Raw genomic sequence first — 22,001 nt, 5'->3', positions numbered from 1 at the left:
CGTATAGAAAACTTTCCACTTAAAAAATTTACTATATCATCGTAAAAAGATGATAAATTAAGCATTGATTCAGTTGATACAGTAAAAAATTAATTTGCTCGTTGTACGCGCGGCAAGTTTGGCTGGCGCATAAAAGACGTAATATAAACACCATACAGAAAGATAGTTTCGGGGTGAAGTAACTCTAACAACCCTGATAATTTTCGCAAACGGCAAACGTACACAAGTTTTTAAAACCGTTCGTTCAACAAAACATATCTAAAAACGAGTGATTAACAGAATGGCTAAAAACATTTCATTTTAACTCGGTGAAATACCCGTAAGATACCTCATTTTGGCAGCGTTTTATGAATTTCCACCAAAATGTAATATTTTAAGCGGCGTATAGCGTTTTAAGAAAATTGAATTTTCCCAACTTGTTCTATTTCTATAACATACACACGCGAAATAGACCTAGGAATGTAACTGGAATTACCACATCTCTAAACCATTCGAATGAAAAATTTCATAATGACAAGAAAATTCCACGTGAAATCTATTTCAAGTGTATCTGTAAAACTGTAAACTTTCACTACGTGTAGGTAGTTTACCTTCTCTTTTACGAGTACCATCTAAATCCAAAAGTAGGTAAAGGTATCTAGCTACGTAACGTTAACGTTATCGAAACCAGCCCCCTTTACAAGTTCGTTAAAAACCAAAATACCAACGTCAAGATTATGGAATCTGATACTTTCATTACAAAACCGAATCGAAGTACAGAATTCACACCGCAATGTTAACGAGCATCGAAAAATAAAAGAAATGACAGAAACATAAGCGTCAGCTAGGTGAAACATGATGAATATTCAAAAAAAAAAACGCCTCCAAATGACAACAACAAGCCTTACTATAATATAAAAAAAATCTCGCTTCATATTTCTCCACAGCAACAATTCGACTTCTTTTTTTTTACATCAACGTTGACAGAAAGGCGTTTTTTTCTGCAGGTTTTGTACCGAAACTGTTCCCACTTGGTAATTTTTTCAACGACGAAATTGCGACAAATTCTATTTTTATATCGCTTTTATTTCTATAGACCGTTGATATTTTTAATTTTTTTCGGATTAACCCTTCAAAACGTTTTTTTTTCACGTTTTATCAGCCATATTCTGGATTACGAAATCAATAAAATTAAATTTAAAAAGTGCCCTTGTCTCGAGATACCAAGCTAATCGTAACACGAGAATGATTTCAGAGTTTTTCTCTCACAGTTTAAGGTGAAAGGGAAAGCTCGAAAATATCTTCAAATGTTGTATTGATGTTTGCACGTACATAGGAAACACCAAAGTGAGTGGGTAAATCGTAAATACAGATATTGCGTAGGAGGACCCCTTTTTTCAAATCGTTAGAATATGAATTCCTGAAATTTCTCAACATTTTAACTGTTTAAGTATGAATGTTTGAGAAACCTCCGTTGACTTTTTAAAGAGAAGAAAAGAAAATTCAAGGCCAGGTCGAGGGCTTTTAGGAAGGATCCAATGGGTCGACGGAGGCAGATTAAATTAAAATGGCTAAATGGAATCGAAAATACGCGAAGAATTGTGCACATCGAAAAATTCACTCTCAAATCCTCCAGCTTATGAGTACATTACATCTTAAAAATTTTCAAATATTTGAAATGAAAAAAAAAACTTCTGAAAATATTTTGATCAAAATTAATTGTTCTAGATACTGCACGTTTATACACTCTCAAAAATATCATACCTATACAGTATTTCACTTTTGCTTCAATTCACATGAATAAAAAACTCCATTTCCTTCTATACTTATTTGCACAGATAAACACATTTTTAAAATGATGAAAAAAAATTTAACCCAGCTTCAATGAAACCGCTCTTTTCCTAAAAATTCCAAAATCAAAATAGAAGTAAGTGTAGGAGTTTTAAAATTTACCTCCATGAGTACCTATTGCAAATGGGCCACTGAAAAAAGAAATTAATAACCCCAGTTGAGATTGATCGAAACTCTTTACTACATAGATAGTAATTATTTTTCATTTTCAAAATTGAAAGAGAGGTAAATCATCAGACATTTCACAATTTTAAATGAAATGTGATAGATTCTTGATACCTTTTACATAAAATTTTAAGCTAGACTTTAAGGTTGAACTTGAGTGATAAAAAACATGTACGTGCAAAAAAATGTACCGACTTGAATAATGGAATTTCAAAGTTTACCAACCTCGAAATTGAAATAATGAAAACAATATCCAAAACAAATACTTTATACCATGAAGGCTGTCTGCGTCGAATTTCAAACTTCATCTTTTTAATAAGAAAATTCGAGGGAAAAAACTATTCTAGACATTTTTTTTCAGCTTCAAAATGAGAATAAAACAGTTATTTTAACCTCTCTTGGCTGGCTAAATAAATTTTCCATTTTTTCCGAAAATTTTGAAATACTTTAAGGTCGGAAAGTCCGCATACTTTTTTCCCTGTTATTATTTCAGAAAGCACAAAAATGTAGCCTACCTACCTATATTTCTTAGGTCTATATAGTATATACCTACGACATATTTTAAAGTTTTTAAAATTGTTTTTCTTTTTAAAATGTTATTTATTTTGCCCACCTACAAATACTTTTTCACATTGCCATTTTAATTCGACTACAAGTTGACAATCCGAATCAGAACTCTTTTCTTATCAATATTATCAAACCTTATTTGAGAAATTTTTCAAAAATAAAAAACCCATAACTTGATTTTTTTTCAAAAATTGTAAATTTAATGTTGGAAAGTGGTACTCGAACTGGTAGATGAAAAACATTGCTGCAGTACAATAAATTGCACATCTTGTGAATCGAACGACCTTGGCCTTTGATACCTGAGTTGTTTTTAGACGTTTACATTTATGTATTATTCCATCAAGATGAAATTTTACCAATAAAATTTTCTTTTGACTATTCAACTTCCACGCTGTTTATTAAATTAACACATCTCAGTAGATTTCATATTTCATTTTTCTTTTTCTTTTTTTCAACTATAAATTTATTCTTTGTGACACGTGCTGCTCGTAAACAAAGACAAAATTTACTTTTCGATAAAAAATGTTTCCCTTATGGGAATATGTACGAAGAAAATTTATTTTTCACCATCATTATTTCTCTCTACCTATTCCAAATTTTTGCAAATTTAATTCTTTTATGAAGGAATCATGTTTCATTTTCATCAACACTTCTCATATTGTTGCCATCTTTCAAAAAAAAAAAAAAAAAGGAGAAAAGCCAGTTTAGGCAGCCAAATCTGCCTTCGGCTGAGATTTTGAAATCATACTAAGTATATTGTGAAGATTAATTTCTGTGTTCTGAAAATTCACTGGTAAAATATCAAACTTCGTAACCGCCTTCCCTGTCTTCTTCATGCTTCAAAAATGACTTTTCGTTAGAAAGTATTTTTCTGTTGTCAATTTTTAATTGAATTTTTCCAGCATGAATAGATTAGACCCATTTCAAAGATCGTGAGTAATTCCAGAATTTTTTTCAAATTTTATAGAGAACCTTAAAATACACAGGCGCTGAAATTCATTTTTTTATTTTTGAAGAATTTTTGAAATTTCAAAAAAAATAGGATCAAAAATGGGGGAAAATGAAATTTTACCAAATTGACCCAGAAAGCTAGTTTTTACAATTTTCAAAGTTGTGTTTTGTGTTTCTTGATCCCACTCCTCCAAACAGATGAAACTATAAAAATTGGCTTAAAAATTGATAAAAATGAAAATTTTTAAATGAAACTACTCCCAGCGTCGGTAAAATGAATAAAGAAGAAACGAGAAGGCCAAAAAAAATCCAGTGAAAAAACTAACCTCTATCTAGCCCATTTAGTTTGCTTCAGAATCTCTACTCTGAAACTATCAAATCCCAATGAATATTACATAGCTCCTTCAAATCACGAGTGCATCAAAAAAACTCATACTTAATCTACAAAATACAATTCGAACGAAGTAAGTATTTTTTTACTCGAATTCGCTTTGACGAGAACCATTTTCACACTATTCAAGGTATCGGAATATTTATCGTGATAAAACTACCGCAGAGGAGATTTTTCTAATAACACCGAGAAGAAATGAAAATCACCTGATAAACTTATTTACAACCGTTGAAATCGTAAAATTTTATGGAACACCCTTCGCATTCTTTTTGCCTGAAAATGGACTAAATTTCACCATAAAGCATCATCTTTCACGTTGATGGTGGAATTTTTTTTGCATTTTTTGTTTCTTCATTCATAATGAGATGGGCAATAGTAATTTGAAATGTTAGAAAGGAATTTGAAAACACGCGAATGAAAAATTAAGGATAAATTATGTCTAGACATAGTACTCTGGCTGAAAATAAATGCGATTTACTCTCGATAATAATAGCAATAAAATTGCATTATTAAATCGACAACAATGTTATTTATCTAAATTCTGAATCAGAGTACAAGTAAATCGTGTAAGTATAGAAATACCTAATATAAAACTCGTTGAAAAAGAAAAAAATTACCAAGACTACCCATCGCGCTTAATTCCACATCATCTTACTTCATTTCAATTCAAATTGGAAAAAGTTTGAAATTATTGTCACACTATATCATGACGGAAAATTCTCGACCTTTTTCTCTCTTATTTTACTCGTGTTTTATAGTTTTTCCATACAGTGTTTTCTCGTTTAATCGAGAATTTCTCACGTTCATGAACGATCCGATTGTCGACCTATCGTATACTATATAGACGACGACATACGAAATCGAATAATATTTACACCGTGTTGATGCATGTGCTCCGCGAATGAAGAAAAAACGCTATTTTATTGCTTAGATTTAGTTTCTCGTTATTTTCAGCTTTACGGCTTAAAAAAACATTTCATAAGAAGTATAAAAGCTGCTCAAGGTAGGTATCTTTTAAAATCGTTAAAATAAAATTTACGAGCCTATCGATACACATTTCAGCGTTACATTTTTCTCGTCTATAAGGTAATTTTAAAAATGAGCTGTATTTCATCATTCTCGCAAGTAAATAATATTCGAATCACATCATCGCCCACAACCACTTTCAATTTTCTCATTTATCGGTCTAATCGGTCTCTACTCGTTTAAAACTGTTCGCTAACGAGAAAAAGGCCAAAAAAAATTCTACCCGGTATCGTACCTTTTTCTCGAACACAATAAGTGCCTACCCACTTACATAAATAGGTTGGTTTTTTTTCGAGATGCAACTCCTTGTTCTTCAGTAATCCAACATTTACTCGTTACGCTTACTTATACCTAGGTACATCCCACAAATGGTAGAAAATCCGAGTCATTTAAATGGCGTTAAAACAATTTTCCAAAAATCATTACACGTTAGTTTCGTTTGTTTTAATTTGTAATGGACACTTAAACGAGCACTTTCGAACGGTTAACTTTTTAATTCGACGATGTGATAGCTTTAGGCATGTTGGACACACGGCACACCAAAAACAGCCATGTAATGATACCTCTCTTCTGGTACCTATAAGATAGGATGGCTCTTTTTCCACCCATTTAACTTATTTTGTTCACATGATTCGGTTTAATTAAAAGCTATCATTCAACGCGGATCAATAAAACCCAAAAATACGATTAAAGGGAAATTAAAACCTTGTTGACTCGAATGCGGAGTACTACTTCATTAATGACGTACACATTACTAAAATACCTAGCTGAAATTATTATACCTCGAAGAAAGTGTTTATGCAAAATCTATTCATCTTCAGTTTAATATAAGTATAGATATAGTTTATGCAATCGAATAATTTCATCTGGGTATCAGTAATGCACTTCTAATTTTTTTTTTTTTTTAAATTTAAAACAAAGAATTAGCGAGGTGGGATGGGTTGTTAACTTTTTTTTCACTTTTAAAAGCAACCAGGTTAACAAATCATCGTTGGTGGTCCTAAATTTCGTCAAAAAAAATTAATGAAAATTCTCAAAATTCATTTCGAAGGATCTACTCTAGAGAGCCTAAATTTGAAATATAGGTAGCCTATTTTCGTATTTTCAATCGCCAAATTGATAGAAGCTGTTTTGAACCATCTTGAGCAGTTCAGGAGCCTCCAGCAAGTTTTTCAAACTTCAAATTTTCACAAAATTTCCCCAAATGAAATTGGAATCTCCGAAATTTACTTTACGTACCAATTTCGTAATTCTGATTTGACTGGAAGTGGTTTCCAAGTTGTTTTGAAGCCTCCATGCCACTATTTGGAAATTCCAGTTTTCCAGAAAATGTCATAAAATCTGCCCAGATCAACTTTTTCAAGTATGTTTGAGATTGATGCTCGTTGGTGACCTGTTTGACCGATTACACACCAGTTTTCCAAAGTCGGTGGGTTCCAATGGTGTTTTTTAGAAAACTGGAACTCTCAAAAAGTGGCCAGAGACTCCAAAACGGTTTGAAACCACTTACAAGCAACTCAGCATGTTGAAATCAAGGTACAGAGCAAATTCCTGCTTTCTGCCATTCCATTTGGTAAAATTTTATGGAAATTTCGAGTTTCAAAAATCTGCTAGAGGCTCCAGAGCTGCTCAAAACGGTTCGAAACCGTTTCCAATGGATTTGGCGGGTGGATCGAAATAAGGTAAGTGCATATCGAATTACAGCGTTCTATAGGTCAAATAGGTGTAATTTTGATTTTGGTAATTCATTTTTGGGCCAAATTTGACTTTCAAAAATTCACCAAAAACCGAAAAATGCACTCCAGCACCCGAAATTCTGATTTGTGATATGCTCGTATTTTTGCACGATATTTGACCTAGCTTTGCTCCGTTCAAAAAAATCTGCGCGAGTTGGGATACCTATACTTCTCTTTTATGTCAGCTTATTATTTAAATAAAATCGTAATTTAAAATCTGGTGGCGTATTTTTGAGTATTCTTTAAATTTTTCTTCTTCAAGTTTGAAAATTTTTCTGTCAATAAGAATGTTTCTCTCACGAGGCTGAATTTTTGAAAACGCTCAAAAAATGAAAGCCATGGTAATTCCGACTGATGATGAATATTTACACGTACCTGAAAGTACATTTAACCGCTATTTTGGTGTATTATAAAATGTAGATACCTCAGAATTGAAGCTTACCTTGTCTTGATGAAGGAAGCAGGTCACATCACAGTCACCTTAAAAACAGATTTTATTACTTTCCATTCGAATACTCGGCGATCAAATGTCCATAATTTTCACGCGGTCAGTTCTCATTCTCAATCATATTCACTATCAACAGTCAACACTATCTGAAAATTAAATTCAAAATACCATATTATTTTTTTTACAATGCAAGGGCACGGTGATTAATACAAAATTAAATTTAATTCAGCGATACATAATGAACGACTTCTTAAAATGGGAGACATCTCTGGGTGTATGAAGGAAATTCAAAGGTCGATAAGTACCTACCTATAGGCATTTACTTAAAAAATGTTAAGAAAATGAAGGTGAATTCTTTAAAGAAATGTTTTTAAACTGCTTAAATTGAGACGAGAATCAACAATGGGTAATGGAATTTTGAAAATATCTTTTTTCACACTTCCACAGTTCATTTCCAGTAGGTAAATACAGACATGTACATATTTATTTTATTTACTAATTGACTGTCCATCTAAAAGATAGGGCTGGAAAACAGCCTTTTATTTCAGCAAATTCTGCCATAAAAACACTGTCCCCTGGTCGCAAATCATCAAATTATTCCTATCAATAGTTCAATCCTCTCGAACACTCGCCAATTATACATACCAAATTACTCGTCTCGAAAAAATGAAAAAAAAAGGTACAAAATTAGACAATAATACACCTACCCTAAACTTGAGCATTGCATTTTTAAAGCGTGTAAAACCGCAGAAGCCAACACGTAAGAGCATTTATTTACATCACGCTTTTCGACAAATTTAATATTAAAAATTTTTGGCCACGGATATGGCAAAAAATACGTAATCTAACGTCGAAGTCACGTTTAAAAAACATTCTAGACGAAAAGTTGAATTAGAAATTTTAATTTTCATGATTTCGGGCGAAGCATGTACGAATATTTATTAATTTAAAACGAATTTCCATCGTGCAAGTTTTTTTATCGACATATTAAAAAACAACACTCGAGTAGTGGGTTTTGTCTCGTCGCGTCGTCCGAATAAAAGACAAAAAAAAAGTTACAAAATCAGCGAAAAAATCATAATAAAAAATTCTTACTCGAGACGGGAAGAGTAACAAGAAAAAAACCGTTCGATTGAAAATATTGAAATTTTCGAGTATTTATGGCCACGTAATCGTCGATGTTTTAAGGGTACTCAGATATCTATTTAATATAATACACGACATAGTACAATGATTTGAAAAAAAAAAAAAAACACCAGAAGAAAAACTGCCGTGACGCGATATTTCGGAGATTATAACCAATCGTCGTCGACGAAACAAGTATGTGTAAATCCCTACGGTACAATCGGATAAAGTTGGACTTTTTAATATCATGCTTGGTAAAGTTTTTAGTCTACGGTAACAAAAATGTTTATGAAAAATGGCAAGACAAATTTTGCTCGTTGACAATATTAGACACGTCGCGTCGTAGTCGGTGGAATTCGCAAACTGTAAATCACATTCTACCTCTTCTCTACTTCACCTTTTGCATTTTATCGATAAGTATACGGTTACTTAAAGTATCAAATATCAAATACATATTTCATAAAGGTCTGTCATGTTTACAAAATCACCGGAAAAAACAAATAAAGTCACATCAATTTTCATACCTGTAACGCCGATCAAATGTCTAGCCTACCAAACAAACGATAGACACTAGACAGGGTATACCTAGTGCTTCACGTAAATTGATAATAAACCTTAATTTTCCACTACCGTTGAAAAAGTTTCCCTTTACAAAGTAATTTTTTCGATAACAAACGACGAAAGAATAATCGAACGTTTAATAGAAACCGATTCTCACATCGTTGTTCCGAACTGTACATTTTTTTCTTTTCTTTTCTAGGCAAAAGGCCGACGAGAAAAGAAAAGAAACGATGTAGGACATTTTATGGCTTTGAAAACAACGTATAGGCACTTCCCTTTAGCTTCTGGTAATATCGGTACAACTCTAATAATCTACAAATTATTACCGGATTAGACCAGAAAAACGTTTTTCAACAACAAAAAATAATACTTTTTCAACTTTTGTATGCTGTTTCTACTCCAGTTTTAATATTATTTTTACGAGTAAGATAAGTAGTTCATTTTATTCGTAACATTTTTTTTCTTTCGTTTAAAAAAATTAAATGGTCGGTGTTTCATTTTATTCTTTATTACCTACCTACTGCTAAAAAAATGTCAGGTGAAAAACAAATAGGTACCTACTCGAATGTTCTCTCTTCTGCGAACTAATTCGAAAAGGATTTTGAATTGTTCCCTATAATGGCCAGTGTATTTATTGGTGTAAATGATGATCTGGTGTATTAATTTGCCAAACAAATGTTTAGCAATAGCTTAGCTAAAGAAATATGTGATATAAAGGGTTAGTTCGCTCTTTATTTGCTCACAGATAGGATTTTTCATATGCAATTATGCAATGTGTAATAGAGTGGTCCAATATTTTGTACCTAAAGGTCCAAAACTGTGCCAAATTTTAGTTCCTAAATTCGAAAAAAACCGCATTTCAAGTCGCCCTCCTTCCAAGGGATCAAGAGTTTATCAATATAAATTTTTCAATCCATACTCCAAAAAAAACAACAACAACAATTAAAAGGTTTCACATCAGGTAGGTACATGACTCACATGAGACATGTCGAGACATCCTCCAATGTGCAAACGATTTCATTTTTGTAGACTTTTTCAACCCTTCGTCATCTTTTTCAACATCACCAGCGAATTCAGCACCCCAAAGTAGGTAATTTCGAAATCCATCAATACCCCGCACCGTATCCGATTCCTCGGCCTTACTGGAAAAACAAAGACGCCAAATCGAACCTACAGGAAGGAAATTGTAGGAAGTAGGTAAAAATTCGAAAACAATTATCCTAATTGAGTACACTCGATGGTGCGAGAGACGACACAACAGGACGCTAAGCGTATAACAAAATTAAAATCCAAATTACCTCTTTGGCGAAATATTCAAAATACTGTTAATGGAATTTACAAACGCGTCGCAAAACATTTTGCCAAGGAAAGCTCTCAATTGCAAATTATAAAAGAAATTTCAATTGTTTTTCGTTAAATTTCGCACGATCTATAGTTACGTTATAAGACACGGAATTATAATTTTAAATTACCAAACAACAAAATTAACATTTTAAAATAAATTAGAAAATGAAGGAGTAATTTAATCTTGTTGCGTTCGGTATCCGAATATAGCAGTCTGGATGGGTGAAATATTCGTTTCTGTGCGCGTACAAAGCATTCAGTACACTCTGATCTGTTTTGCACAAAGCTCCAAATAATATTATCGAAACCGGAGCTTCGCCGCTGTGCTGAAATATTTCACAGACTACGATTTACGGTACGTTTGATTTTAAAAGAGTTACTTTGAAATGTTTTTGATAAATTTCGAAGATAGATAGTATAGAAAATACACTACCAATGTAAGTATCTATCGTTAACTAGAAGTAAAAACGATGGAAATTTACATTTCCAATTAAAATTAACAACGTTTAATCGCTACCATGGATGGATATTAAGTAATTCGAAAAAACAAATAAATCAAGCAAACGTATCACTTTACACAAATCTCACAATGTCTGAAAAAAAAAAAAAAACTTGACCCATGTATTACACAACTGATAGAAGACGGGCTCTGCAATTTCCCCTTCGCCTCATTGCACTCATCTTTTAAAAATCAAAAAATCATTCCGCATGATGATCTTTATTTTGATACTTACATTTGATGTATTTCTGAATACCTCCCCGCATTCTCCTAATTTCAATTGTTCACAATTCACATTCAAGAGTTATTTGGGAGTGAATTTCTCAAAAAGAACCAACGCTGAACGATCAACGTGTGAACGCCACAAGAGCCGAATCAAGACTAGCAACATTTTGGGAAGCCAATATCCCCTCTCCTGGCTCTCCCTTCAGGTCAGTACTTCTTATGTTAGATGGAAGGGCAAACGCGCCTTTAAGCTTGTGAAGAAGGACCCCTCTACCCATACACACACTCCTACAGAGACAGGACTATTGCCATAATTAAGAATTATGGCAATCTGCATCCGGCGTTGCCAAAATGTTCAACGCTGTCAATTATCCAAAACGTGGTGCTTCCAGAGCCGAAGATTTCTTATAGGTACTTAGTATGGAATTCTAATTAATAAAATTAAAAATTTCATTATAGGTAATAGGCTGGAAGAAAAATGGATTCAGTACCTAATTTTTTCAGGTAAACATTGAAACTAAATTTAAAAAAAATTGCATTCATAAAACAAAACAACAGTAAAATGTACAGGTATAGAGAAAAGTATTCAACCCTCGAAAACTTCCCACTCCAAACATTCTCATCTCTGCGACAAATTTATCCGCAAATTTCATTATGTTTCCAAGCAGCAACAAAATATCTATCACTGTAGCGATAAATTTCGCAATTATGGAGTTGTGACTTGGTAAAGTTGTTACGCGATAAGGAAAACTACTAAAAAAAAAAGAAGAAAAGAAAAGAAAACGACCCTGTGCTCGAAATTGTTTCATTGCTGATAATTTGAACGAAGTGACTAAGTTAATCGATCATTGGCTGTCATTGAAAGGAACCTTATTGCAAAGATACTTGCTTCTTTGACATACAAAATATGTGAAGATTAACGACCAATACATGTAAGTGAAACAACCTAAAAGCCATTGCAATCTATACATATACTAGAAAACCAAACATTTTCTCTTTACTTTGGAGTCATAGACACGAATTGTTGCAGACAATGCACCATACGCGAATTATGGTATGGCAACTAGGCATGCATAGATACGAGAAACACACGAATAGGTAGATCATTTATCATAATCGTAAGAAAAATTTCAATTTTAATGGTGTTTAAATTTTTTATCGCTTTTGGAAGATATACATCACATTACCTAGTACTTAGTAAACACAATATATACACTGACGTATCAGAGATTGCAAGCAAGATTTTGAAAGCTTTTAGGTCTCAGGAGACAGAGAGAATGTATTTTATTAAATTTATTCGCGTCTCACAAAAGATTCGCATACATTCAGGAATGTGTAATCACATCGACTTAAGAGATGTTTCCCAAAAAAAGGAAATTTCCAATAAACGTTTCAACGCTTCAACCGAGATTTTCTACCTACCTATATCGAATAAATGTTTTTTTTTCCTTTTTTCGGAGAATATCGAATTCAAATTGACAACGTGCAAGTTATAATAACCAATCATCACCGTTGAAATTTATTTCACGAATTAACATGCTCTTCCCAAGCTATATGAAAAGTGCTGAAAATATGTGAAAATCAGCGAGCGATACATAAAGTACGGTAATACCTATTTTAGAGAAAAAATGTAAGAAAATTTGTACGTAAATAGATAGGTACATACTTAAATTTTATTAACGTCAATAATTATGTACTCATATTGGGAAAACGAATAATAATCGTACGTACAAAACTTTCAATGTATCAAAATCATTTTGTAACTATTTTCACCAGTCTTGACAAAAAAAATAAGCTTTTCAGCTGATAGAGGTGTCATTGAACCAAAAACCAATTGTAAAAACACACGAAAAAATACACCATTGCTACGCGTAAAATTATCAACTCTAGGTATTACTCTTCGAATTTGAAAAAATTTGTGTCGACAAATTATGTAAATGGGTAAAGAAAAAAAAGTCACACAATAGACATAGTAAAAATAAAGACACGGTATTACCTTAACTCGCAATACGTGTAATGGAATTTGGATGTGAGATGAAATTGACGAAAAAAATCTAATTCTGCGAAAAAATTATTCATGTCGAGCGAAGCTCTTGGGATAGGTTCATTAGACTTAATAAAACCCAAACTGTATTCACGCCGATTCACGCCAAATAACTTCTCACCTCGTACAATATGAAATTTTCAAAAGTAGCTCAAGTTATGTTGTGTAAATTAGACCAGTGAAAATATACCATACCACTACCACTATCCAAGTAGGTAGGTATAGAAATTGGAACAGTACTCTACTGCTACATGTTTTCCAGTTTTCGCAGCGACTATTTTCAATGAACAGGTCGAATCAAAAGGAAAAAAATATTACGGCCACTTCCTTTCTCAGAACTGCGCTTATTGTTTGATAAATTTTTAGAATTTCTAATCACTAGGATACTGTAATCACATTACAAGGACCGGAAATAATGGGAAATAAGAAATACCTTGACGAGTGATAATTTGGCGAGATGGTGACATAAGCCAAAGGCGAGTGAAGCAACCGCACGAGTCACTCAATTTCTCTCTTCGTCAGCTCTTGTTTCAGAAGGCCCTGGAAGATTGTTCCCTCTCCCCTAATACTTTAATGGCACACTTCCGGTCTAGCAGGATAAAAAATAAATGAATTGACGACGCTAAATTGACGCTTGTGATTCGATTCCTGGAATGTTATCACACCAATCCATCTAACGACCAATCGAATAATTATTTCATCAGTTCATTCCGACAAACTGAAAACATTCCAACACAAAACTCTTTGGGGTAGATACCTACTTGATAATTTTGAGCAGCCTGTAGATGGTACTTGGATAATTATCAATTATCAATTTGAAATTCATTGAAAGATGGATAAAATTATGTACTACTACTACATACTTACCTATGAAAACCAAAAGGGCCCAACTCAAGTAATTCTGTTGTTATATTAACAAACTCAAAAAAAAAAAAACGAATAAACCAATGAAAACTGACTTTCTACCGATTGTTTGCGAATTCAAGAAAATCAAATATCACCAAGAGTCACGAATGTCACGATATTCCATGTGATCGGGATATCACAATCGATCATTGTGAAACCATAATTAGGTAATAGGAACATAATAAAACATAATTCTTCATCCAAAGATTACGAAAAATAATAATGAAAGAAACAAGACCAGCAGGAACTTCCACTTCGTCAACATTCAACAAAAACGAACGAACAAAAAATTAAGATAACGCGATAAACGATAGCTACCAACTCGACGATCATACGGATGACACCTTACTGATTGATAAGAAGACTCTGCAGTCTGCACGTTGTCGTTATCGCATTTCTTTGAGTGGGGACGGAATTCGGGCATAGGCAGATAAGAAAATACAACAAATACTTACATAGCTACCTATGTCATGAGCTCGTAACACCATCTCACTCGCCTTTTATGTTAAATTGTGTGCGTGGGTGTTGGGACTGTTGAGGTATGTTTCAAAAGATCACTGATGACGAGATGACAGTCATTTGATTAGGTAGTATTTCTATTTTTTATTACCATTGGGGAGAAAATATACCCACACGTCACAGCACCCACACAAGAATGAGCTATTATCAAACTCTTACGAGGACCAATTGAAAACTAGAAGCAATGGTTAACAAGGACGATTTATTCTCATTCTCTTCCATGATGAAAATTTGTATTTGTGTTTTAGAAGTTTGAAAAATTCTTATACATTTTTTTTCACTTATTCTTTTGCAGGAGACTAATTTTCAAAATGAGATTTCAACACTCTTGAGAGATACCTATACCTACTACAACGCACGACCTCCAATTCGATCAAAATTTAGAAAGATTTTTAAAACAATTCCAGTAGGTAGGTAGGTACAGGGTGCCCAGAAATATCGTGAACCCCTAAAAAAGTTTTCTGCTAAATGTTTCGGTTGATCATATTATAGTGAACGCTAATAATGATAGCGCATGACTGAGGTGATAACATTCCACCAATCATATGCATCTATTTCGTATTGCCAACCTATATTTTTAATAAAAAACTTTCTTAGGGGTTCACAATATTTCTGGGCACCCTGTAGTTTATTTTTTAGGTCTAGCCCTTCTGCCTCCTCTATAGCTAATTTAGCATGATGAAAAATTTTCAAAAAACCTTGAAATGACGTTAGGCACGGTTTTTAACTTTTAATAGATTCCCATTGATACTATAAGTTCAGATAGATATATCTACGAGTACATTCCTACACTCATTTCTTGGATTCGGTTCCTGAATGCCTTTCTAGCCTTTCATTTTTCCAAAATTAATTTGTAGAAATGTGGTGTGAGTGTGACACGTTGATTCTCAATAATTTGAATAGGTGCGCTACGTTTTAAAATCCACTTTTTGAAAATTTCATCTCAGCTTCAAAGTTTCCTACCCTTCTAATCATTTTTCTTTATTTCGTTCCAAACATTTTTGACTTTACTGTCATGGTCATATGAATTTGAGGAGAATGCGAATTGATTTCTGATTTTTTTGAAAAGTTGAACAAAAATGTGTAAAAAATCAGAGAGAAGCGAATGAAACCATGAGAAAATGCAAATATCACCATTCGATCTAGTGTTCAAAGCCCCCTCTCCTTCTATCAAAAAATTCGAAGGACGAAGAAAGAATTACCTGCAGATATTTTTTTCTTTTAGTTGGCAATTGGCATAATTTTTTTATAGAGGCATGAAAAATACATTTTCATCTTAGGTACGTGTAGGTAAGGACTAAGGAGTAATCTTCTTCAGAAAAAACTTGCAAAATTTTTTATTTAAAAAAAAGTGATACTTTAAAGTTGTGCCACTATTGAATTGTATCTACTTATGTACTACTTAAACAACAGAAAAACTATGAAAAATTTAATTTAGGTTGTATATTAATTTTCTTATGTGTTTACAGTTGAAACCATTTACCTACCTACTATACATATAAATTATGATGTCAAGCAAAGTGATATAAACAATATACTTCAATATCCAACTATATCATCTGAACTTTTTAAAAAGCTTCTCTAAAATCCCTTCATTAATAATTTCAAACAAATACTTTAAATTCTATTGGCAAAAAGTCCATTAATATTTGATACGAGTATTTTTTCGCTGTTTCCTGCCTTGATAACTCGTCCAGACATGGGGTTCACTCAGGTCATCCTGCTTCTGATTTTCCATTGTTCTTTTCTGCTTCGTTCATCTTTTCATTTCACAGTTCACGCGTTTTCTCTTATAATACTCGTAGTTTTTATTCATTCGACCGTCCCTAGTGTTCAGTTAACTTTTACTTATGTGATAATATTCGTTTGTCGGCCATTTTAACAGAAGTTCCCGATGTTATTTATTCTCGATACTTATTGCAACGTCAACAGAACAACTTATACAAATACGGAATACCTATCGTTGTTGTTATACTTTCGAGTTGACTTTTTTTTCACGGAGTACTACGCAGAAGTATGTGTGACATTTTTCGTGCTTCAAAAAAAGTTTTTATAGCTTTGAATAAATCATCAACGAACAGTATCAATTTTTCAAATACCTACACCTATCTAGAAGAATTACTGAGGTACCTACCATAATTTCAGCAGATGGGTGCTGAATTCACTAATTAAAGGAACCATTGCGCTCATGGTGCTTTTAGCTAAAAACCTATATTTGAATAGGTATGTACCTATTTCATTTGATGTCATTTTAAGGTAATGAGTATAGTGAAATATAAATAAATAAAATGATTGATTTTATAACGTTGTTTATGAAAATTCACGAGTAAGTACGTAAAATACGCAGATACTGACTGATGAGAAACTTATAAAATTCCTTCAAACACCCACTTTCAATTAGGTAGGATAAGTATTTGTGCAAAAAAATGAAACAGCCTGTAGCTGAATTAGAATTATTCTCGAGCGAAGAACGAGAACGAAGTAGGCGCTATTTGCTGCGCTAGTAGCGATAAATTGCGTGAAAAAGTTTCAACGAATAAAACTTTTTCAAGATCTTATAAAAATGAATTCTCTGCAAATTTATTGAAAAAAAAAATTATGTTAATTTTCAACTTGATTCCGCAGCTTCCAGCACCGCTGTCAAGATGATCACGCTGCAAGCTGCATAAAAATAGATTCGGTTTTAAATTTTAAAATGCTAAATTTTATAAATATTTTGAAAGAGATTCTTTCAGAAATATCTACTTAATAAGTACTTATATTTAAGCTATAGATATCCTTATCTGTGGATTATCTGCTGTACAATTAATAACATCATAGGGAAAGATGTGACATAAATTTGAAAAATCAGTCGGTATCTAAGTTAATTTCTTTCGCAAAACCCGATTTAAAAACTTTTTGCATAATATCTATCGTCGTGATATAATGGTTACCACAAATTTTTCATTTTTTTTTTCAAATATCCAATTAAACTTGGAAAAGTTTAAACTTTGTTAAGAACCTATCATTTTTCCACTTCATTAAAATCTGATTATTGATTAAATGAAATGAATCTCGTGGAATCTTGGAGTGATATTTTTTGACGATGTTGTGATTTTCTTTATGATTATTGGTAGTTGGTACTTTTACTGATTGGTAGGTAAGTAAAATTGAATAAATAATTCCTTAGGCCCATAACTTTTTTTCAAACGAACAAACAAAGGAATAAACTATACATAAACCCAAAGATATGGGTAGGTCTACACGTAAGTACTGCATTTATTGTTAATTTGAAACTCGTTTTTAGTTGAATCAAGCATATTTAATCATTTTTGCTCACCTACTTCGTTCTTAGGCAAAAAAATATTTGAAATTGGTCAATAAATCAATAACTCAATCTCAAATAAATCAATTAGACAGAACAAATTAGCAGGTACTTAATTTTCAACCGATCGAATTACATTTCTGCTATACACAGTAAAACAAAGATTCGACAATTTTTCGTGTCTACTATTTCATCGCAGGATATTATTACACAAAATAAAAAATTAATTTAGCAAATTTTTTTATTCGATGTTTGAGTTGGCAATTCGCCATTTAATAATGAAAACTATGTTCATATATGAGTAAATTCAGCTGGTTGAAATGTCTTTAACGTACATTGCACATCTTTATCATACCTCTTTCATAGCGCCAATAATTTTGAATATTTGTTATTCGAATCTACTTCTACACCGTATAAAAGTAGGTATCATTTGGTAGTTATTACGTCGGTCGCAAAACGTGTAAAATTTTCATAAAATGGTTCCAAGTTTTCAATAACGCGAGTAGGTACCTACGTACGCGTACGTAGCTAAGATAAATATGTGGCACCACATTTGTACTCGTATTTATGCATACATTAGCAACATTACCTTATGTAGTAGAACAAAGAAAAGTGCAAGAAGCTAGAAATGATACCGCGTTTTATGCGCTAGAAAAACTTAGACAAACATTGCATTTCAATATTTGATTCACCTGCAAAAAAAAGAAAAAAAAGAAGATGGAAAAAAGGGGAAAACTTCAATCAAATGTTCTGCCAAAGATTCATTTTGAAACTATATTTGCAACTTTTGAAACTTAAGGCGGTAAGTAGGTATAGACAATGCATTGTAAGTTTTGTGAACTTTGAAAAAATCAAAATAAACTTTTCAATATAACTTAGCTGACATTTTAAACCTTTTTTTTTCTCTCTCTCTGTCTCTCTCAGAACTATTTGTCAACGGTTTGTGATGCTTTCCGCAAAAGTTTAAAAAGTTCGAAAAATTGCCTCTCGGTGCTTTATATGTACTTATATTAATAATCGTATGAAATATTTCTACCTACTTGAGCTATTTTTAAAGTACATTTTTTTATATCTTATATTTTATTAAAGAATTCAATTAGGTAAATTTTTGTTTGTAAAATAATTCTAGGTAGCTTCTTATACATTTTTATTATTTTATAAAATTTACTTTGTAGTGTAAAGCACTCAAGAATGTTGCGCATCGTAATCAATCAATGACTTTGGAGAGATTTCAGAAGAAAAAAAATTGTTGTGACAATCTGTAACTAAAAATTTTCAATGGAATAACTCAAAATAAATTTTCACTTTCTTCAACAACTTGGTTAAAAAAAAAAAAAAAAAAAAAAAATGGAAAGGGAAACGGCGCTTGTCTTGCCTCTTCTTTTAAAGAATGTATATTACAGATGAAAAGGATAAAAGTAGCTTTGACTGATATTTTTAATGAAACATATCGTCATGTTTGCTCATGTAGGTAGTTAGAAATTAAGCAAGTTGAGACCTCTTCAGACCTCTCCAATCCAATACCTTCGTTTTTAATCCCATTTTTTTACACACTCTCATGATTTGTTTCATTCTACTTTTAGGTATAGATACGTACAATTCAGCAAATGAGCCATTTCAAATCACAAAATACTTACATATAGGTACCTAACTACGGACAAAAATACTCGTCTGCTTCGAGTAAAAAGTGCCACTTTTGATCGTAGAGATGAAAATGAATGTTGAAAATTTGGAAAAAAAAACCTACAGTTCACTATTCGATACGAAATTCATCTTAATAAATAAAATATAAAATTAATAAAAATCCTACGTGACTTGCTTACATTATCAATTTCGCTATTGACAAATTACGTTCGATACGAGAGCCTACGAATTGTATTAGTTTTCTTTTCATCGAATAATTTCATTAAATCTTTTCTCATACCGTTGAGTTTTTTTTTTTTTTTTTTTTTTTCTACAGAACACGATATGGTTTTCCCACCGAAATGTAAATTTATACAAAAAAATATTTGTATTTGAAAAGCTCTGAAAAAAAAAGGCGAGAGACCCAACGACAAACCCTTATTTTATATCTTTACAATAAAAATAAACCATTAGTGTTAAACTTTGCAAAATAAACAGGAATCAAAAACTTGATCTTAGCGTAATAAGTGGAGTTTTGCTTTCCAATTTTACGCCAATATCTTCGCAATAAATTAAACGAAAGTTTGCAATGTCATTCGCCCAAAAATTCACTGTGCAGAAAAACTTTTGTTTTTTATTGTTGGCGCGCCGCGCCGCGTACACTTCAGAAAATCTTGAATTTTCTATTTCATCCGTTTTCTCGTTCGTTTGAGTTGAAATACATTTTTAAAAAAATTAAAACGATATTCGTCGTTCTCTCTTTTTTTTTTGCAAATACGTAATTTCCAACCAAAAAAAAAAGAAAAAAATTCGATGATGAACCTTGCCCTTTTCTCATTGTAAAAAGAATAAATAACCGTTTCGTGTGTGTATGTGAGATGTAGTATATCATGTTTTTGAGGAATAAATTTCATATTTTCAGCGAGTAATTGTAAAAATTATTCGTGTAGCGAATTTTTCCGGGTTAAAAAGCTTGGCGAAATAAATTTCGCATGATGTTTAATCTAACTGTGAGACTATGAATGGGCAATGGGTAAAAAAAAACACATACACACAGAATGAATGCGAAACGAAACAAATATTTTACCTAAAAAAATGAAACGATGAATTTTTACGTTATTTTTTTACTTTACCTAATCGTAAAAGTTTCGATAGAATAAACTTACGCTTATTTTTAGATAACATAGACAAATAGTTGGATATAATAATTTTAAGTAGGTACCTGTCAATAATTCAGAAAACTGGAAACGAATTAAGGATAATATTTTCTATAAGTTTTTTTCCCCCAGTAATGAAGATAGAAAAATCGAAGAAACAAAACTTATAAAATATTCCATCTTGATTAGGTAAGTAAGTATAGGTATAAGTATATTGACGAGTGAAGTTACGAGATTTCCATTTATATAAGATGTCATCTCGTTGAGTTGAAAATTATCTCAATGTGTAAATGAGAACTAAACGATCAATCTTTCATTGAAAATGTGACAAAGGTTTTATATGTATTACTTGCAACTTTGGTATTCTAACGTCTCGTCTTCTCGATGAAAACTTACATAAACACGGTTAACCATTCGTCTGGTGGCTTTTAGAACGCTTATCTCTATCAAACTGACACCACGATCATTTTCTAAACAAAATGTCGACCGTTTGAGCATTTTTAATCATTCATTTTTATTGCTCGATAGGCAAAAAAAAAATCGTCTAGAAACAATGTCTGATTTAAACCATTAAGCAATACGTTCTAGCAAAAAATTATTTCTATATGAATTTTAGTATTGTGAAAGAAAAATATTTTTTGGAAGATATTCAAAGGAAATTTCTATTAAAAGCAGCTACCGCTGGTACTTGCCAAAAGTTCTTTTGCATAATTCAAAAGCTGGTTGATTTAGAAAAATTTCGCACACTACGTTGTATAAGAAAGTTCATAACGTGTGTAGGCCTATGGGTTATACACGTATATGCATTCGTAGGTGTTCACGTTTCACACGTGCTGTTGTAGGTATTTATATAGGCAGATTGGGAATGAACGAGGGTGAAATATAAACTGGTAAATTTCTGAACGAGCGGAATACAATTGAAACAAAGGTACCTATTTGTTTATATTTCACGTTTGCTGTACACTTAAGTAGCAGGTATTTATATTATAACTTTCATTTGCTCGATGTATATATGAAATGAAGTGTAGGTACGGTTTCTGGTTCATATGTTTTGACACTTGCCGGAGAGTTTTCAAACATACAATCACATCGTACAACTAAATGTCATAAACATGCACACGTTCGGTACGATGCAGGAAATTTAAAATTCCGTAGATATTATATACCTACGTTCATCCAAGATTTTACCATACAAACTTTATAAAAATAAATACTGACCTGTAAGCACTGTGTAAAGTTTCGAATAAAAAAAGTAAAATAGTAAAGTACAGTACCTACTTTTGCATATCACAGTCCTGCTACATTTTCTTTTTAAAACCCATCGCTATTCAAATAGTGTACGATAAGTATTTCTTTTTCAATATTCGCCCGAAGCAACGACGTGAATTTTTTTCATCACTTTCTTGGCAATTTTTCCAAGTAAATTTAGGGGGAAAACTTTCCGCCGCTAATCACTTTAATATTTTAAATCTGGCGAGCAATTTATCAAACGAAAAATAAGAACGGCGAAATTTTTTAATTCATTACCTCGTGTAATCAATTCAGTTGAGGTATGAAAAATTCAAATTTAATGGAAGCAT

At 32.2% G+C, this 22,001-nt stretch overlaps 1 protein-coding gene across 3 annotated transcripts in view; it reads right to left on the bottom strand.

Moving 5' to 3' along the window:
• dpr14 (defective proboscis extension response 14) overlaps positions 1–22,001 on the bottom strand; it is a 290,318-nt gene that overhangs the window by 267,862 nt on the left and 455 nt on the right. For 2 of the 3 annotated variants that reach the window (XM_065343825.1, XM_065343823.1), the window contains exon 2: positions 7,109–7,260. The gene's annotated coding sequence lies outside the window, so the exon portion shown is untranslated. Of the gene's footprint in view, positions 1–7,108; positions 7,261–13,779; positions 14,154–22,001 lie in introns of those variants that run through there. The other variant, XM_065343824.1, reaches the window with a different exon arrangement.

This window comes from Planococcus citri, chromosome 1 (genome assembly GCF_950023065.1).
Source record: "Planococcus citri chromosome 1, ihPlaCitr1.1, whole genome shotgun sequence".
NCBI classification, from domain to species: domain Eukaryota; kingdom Metazoa; phylum Arthropoda; class Insecta; order Hemiptera; family Pseudococcidae; genus Planococcus; species Planococcus citri.
This window is presented reverse-complemented; position numbering and strand designations above follow the sequence as displayed.